Source organism: Limulus polyphemus, unplaced genomic scaffold, assembly GCF_000517525.1.
Source record: "Limulus polyphemus unplaced genomic scaffold, Limulus_polyphemus-2.1.2 Scaffold5362, whole genome shotgun sequence".
Lineage (NCBI taxonomy): Eukaryota > Metazoa > Arthropoda > Merostomata > Xiphosura > Limulidae > Limulus > Limulus polyphemus.
The window spans coordinates 60312-65114 of NW_013670972.1; the positions used below are offsets into that span (position 1 = coordinate 60312).

The window sequence follows — 4803 nt, forward strand, 5'->3', positions numbered from 1 at the left end:
AACCTCATTAATCTAATTTACTAGCTGATATAGCTTCAATATTATGTATTTCCTTGTTATAATGTCAATTACAAACCATAAGTAGTAGCTAAATATTTGTAATGTCTCTTTTTTTCCCCCCACTTTTTAATATATATCTCAATCAGATGTTATTTAATCTATTTTAAAGGCAAATAATCGGTAAACAAAGTGTAAAGTCTGTAGATGTTTTCAGGTTTACTCATTTGCTGTAAGAGTGAATGAATGTTTAACTTGTACATCATGCCATGAATTACGAATTTTTTTGACATTGTTTAATTTCTGTTTTCATAGATTAATGTCTTACTTTTTCATGTGGTAAGCTAAAAACAGTTACATTTTTGTTCACTGAAGGAGTGTTTTATAGTTATAAATTTTTTATGGTTAATTTTTGTTCAGGTTTGTGTTCTGTGTGTTGTAATTAAGTACTTTTTTTCATTGAAAAAGTTCTTCCTGTCATAATATCTTTGTGATGCTTTTGATTGAATTCTACAGTGTGATCAGAATGTGAGCTAGCATTAATTGTGATGATAAACTGTGTGGATACCAAAACATGATAATTAGAGATTAACATGATACATGTACTGAATTACTTTATAAACTTTTATTACTTAACTTTACTAACTTTAATTTTGGCTATTTTCCTACAAAGTTTAAAAGATGATAAATAATTGAGCATGGTGCAGCATGTTTTTGCCAACAGATAAAGTTAATTTTATGATAAATACATCAAACTCAAAGTATTCTATCCTATAAATATATCTTTTATCAAGTAATATTAAGTGTGGGTTGTGACTTTATTTACCTTGTGCTTTCCACATAATTAACATGAATTGTGATTACATTCAAATAATCATACAATATTCTACAAAAGCTTTATCTTAGTCTGTACCACTTGTGTGACAATAAAAGTTTCACGTTTTCTCCATGTTATCTTTACATTCACCTTGGGTGAGTTCTACATAAAAAGGTAACTTATTTTCAAGCTTTACATATTTAACACTTCATATTTAGGTTCTGATCAGAGTACCCTAAAAAATAGCAAAGAGAAATTTGAATTCTTGAATTTTTTTTATGGCACTGATAAAGGTTAATGTAAATTATGTGGTTATAACAACTTAGTTCCAGTGTAAATTACTGTATTTAATGCCGAAAAAAATTATTTTAAAAGTAAGCAATGTTGTTCCCCAAAACTGTTACTTAGGGCTATCCTATAATATACAACACAAGTTTTTCTTTTTATGGGAGGAGCAGGTTTCCATTTGAACAACTTTCTCGGGCTTCTATAACCTCCTTTCATACCCATCAATTTAATTTTCTTAAACTTATGATGCTTCTCTTTAATTGTGAGCCAACTTGGTTTTTTACTTGCAGCTATTCCTTTTCTTTCTATAAGGAATATGTTTATCTTCAATATTTAAAATTTTATTTTTTAAAATGTTCCACATTTGATCGGTATCTCCAAATAACTCAGCTTCCCAATTCACAACAGATAATTCTTGTATGTATCCCTTAAAAATTTGCTTTTTTGGACATTTTGTAACCAAAATATCATTATTCCTGATCTCCATATGCAGCAATCATCAAACCTAAGAGAACAATGATCACTTGCATCCAGATGCTCCCTGGTTTCCACCCTCTCAAACATTTCTGTATTAGAAGTTAAGAATAAATCTAAAATAGCATTGTTTCTGGTTGGTTCCTTGACTAACTGGTGAAGAAAGCCATCCTGAACAATTTCCAATAACCTTTCACACTCATGATTTGACTTTAACATTTCCCAATCTATATGCCTGAAATTAAAATCACCCATAATTATGATTTCATTAACAGTTGAAATCTTAATCTCAATTTAAAGTTCCTCACTAATTTTATCAGTATCATCTGGTGGTCTGTAACAATTTCCCACTAAAAGCTTTTTCCTTTATATCCGCTAATATAAACCCAAATGGATTCAACTATCCTAAACTTCAACAGGATGTTACTCACATGTTATATATAAAGCCACCCCCCTCTCTCTCTCTAATTAAATTCCGCATATGATTCATTCCCAATTTTAAATTTTGTTAAACCGACTTTATTGTATTAAGGAAATTCAGTGTTATTTTTATTGGATTACAGTTTCTCTTTGGTTTTCATTAAGTCCAGTTTCTTCTATTTAAACTGTTTAACTCTAGTAATAACAACATACTGAGCCAAGCGCGGCCCAATTGTGAGCGTAATGGACTGTGGATATGGAGTTATATGTTTTACGCACCGTTACCATCAGAAAAAAAGAATCGCACTCCGAACTTTTGGGCCGTAGGTGCGTTATCAGAGTGACGATTATAACTCACTATTCGATTAGAGTAGTCCACGAGATGACGGTGGGTAGCGTTGAATAGCTGCCTTTCATCTAGTTTATCATTCGAAAATTAGGAACAACTAGCGTAAATAGCCCTCAAGTAACTTTGCATGAATTTCAACAAAAAACAGCAATCGCTTATCACTTTCATCTCCGGCGAACTTCTGTTTTTGTAAAAGTTTTTGTCCTTGTTATTCAGACCGAATATTACTTCTTTCACTAAACAGCAAAAAGTCACTCAATTTTAAACCTGTTACATACGCATGTTCTGTAATATGTTCCAATAACTGGGACTTTCAAAAAAAATTGAGACATTTTCACCTCAAACTGAAAAAGAAGAAATTATTACCCTGCTAAAATTGTCTCAACTCCTACTTCCAGTTCAACTAGAATTAAGGACTCGGCATATGCCTTCGAAAACCTATTTATACATATGTTACGAAATTGAAACTTTCACTGTTGTATCCAAGGGCGACTGTTGGTTAAGATATTTTTATAATTTACGAAGCCGAAAGTCACAAAAAAAATGGTTTTTTTGGACGTTTTAATCGCAAGAAATACTGATGACGTAATATGAACAGCAGGGTACCGAAGACCAAATAGTATTAGTCTATTCCCTCCAAAAGAATAAACCGTGCTTAAACATAAAAATTTAGCGTTTACAAAACATTAATTTGGCGTATGCCAAATATCTACTTAGACTTAAAAAAATGTTGCTGTATCACGAGGATTTGATACCAATATAATCAACAATTTGTTCTACAAAATAAAAAATAAGCAAGTTCAAAGAAACAATATAGTTAAAATTAACTATAACTATAAACTAAATAAAGGAGAAGGCCTTTCCAGTAATTTCCAAAAATAATAAATATGTTCGATCCAATGCTCACGCAAAAAAGTCTACATTGGTCAAACTAAATGCCCCCCCCCCCCCAGTGGCACAGCAGTATGTCTGCGGATTTACAACCCTGGAAACCGGGTTTCGATAGCCGTGGTGGGCACAGAACAGATAGCCCAATGTGTAGCTTTGTGCTTAAACTACAGACAAGCAAATCAAACTAGACGGTCTCTTGAGTGTAAGTTTGGAAATAGAAAGATCAGCCGTCGGCTCTCATGTATACCAAAATGATCCCAGAATCGAATTTATAGAAATAATATAACTCACCGCAGAACCCAAATATTGTCACTAAAGAAACATTAGTGAAGTAATTAAATGAAGTAAAAGCAAAGACAGACTTGTGAACAATGATATAGGATTTCAACTGAATTCATTATGAAAAACATTATTCAACGGAACAAAATATGACGTAAGTCATAACGAAATCGGACGGAAGAAATGATACTGTAGACGTCACGATTCTCACACAGTATTCCGTTGAAAAATGGCGTACGTGGACGAGGAAATTAATCGGGTAATGACGTAATCAAGTGTATATTTTTGTAAACTGATGACTAGTTCATTTATGTTCTGTATTTAATATGTGCGCTTTAACGCTGTTAATCTTAGTATTATTTAGGCAGCACAAAGTACTTTATAATTTGATTATAAGTTTATAATTGTGTTTCTGTTAGATGCACACAAAATGGTCTTGGTTATATTTTTATATATATCAACAGTTTATATTTTCCTATTTGATTGATTCGGAATATCTAGGGTATTTTTTAGTCTTCGACACTTTTGTTTTAGTGCTTATTAAAGTTTGTTTGTTTGTTTTTAGAGCAAAGCCAGATTGGCCTATCTGTTGTGTCCACCACGGGAAATCGAACCCCGAATTTTAATATCTAAGCCTAGAGTATTGGTTTGTTTGTTTTTACTTCGTGGAAAGCTACTCGAGGGCTATCTGCGCTAGGTAGTCAACATCACCCCCACTACCTCTTGGGTTATTCTTTCACCAACGAATAGCGGGATTGACCGTAACATTATAATGCCGCCCCCCCCCCCCCCCACGGCTGAAAGGGCGAGCCTGTTTGGTAATAGGGATTAGAAGTAGGAACATAGCGAGATTGAGTGTTATAACACGTTCATAGATGAAAGTGTGGAGCGTGATTAGTAGCACATCGCGGCTCGAACCTAGGGTTCGCAGTCTAATGCTAACTATTAAGCCATATCTAGCCCGAAGAAGTTCAACCCGGCCAAAATAAATTGATTGTTCCAGTTGTTTCAATTTCAGGCATTAGAAAAATAACTATTTTTTAGTGTCGCACAAAATAAGAAAAAATTATATGGAACTTATCTGTTTATATTGATGTGGCCAACTTACACGTACTCCAAACAACACGATATAAATCTGGAATACTGCACTTGATAATTATCAGGGCTAACCAGATCAAATGTAACTTTGCTAATAACAGCGTTGATCGTAAAATTGTCATCAGAACTCTCCAAAATGTCAAGTCACACAAACTTCAATAGAACTATGTTTCTCCGACATCCCATCTTC

At 33.2% G+C, this 4803-nt stretch overlaps 1 long non-coding RNA gene across 1 annotated transcript in view; it reads right to left on the reverse strand.

Moving 5' to 3' along the window:
• The window catches only part of LOC111089140, an 8261-nt gene extending 5380 nt beyond the window's left edge, over positions 1 to 2881 (reverse strand). Inside the window, exon 1 of the long non-coding RNA XR_002613472.1 lies at positions 2712 to 2881. This is a non-coding gene — a long non-coding RNA (uncharacterized LOC111089140). The remainder of the gene's footprint in view (positions 1 to 2711) is intronic.
• Between the last annotated feature and the right edge of the window lie 1922 nt (positions 2882 to 4803).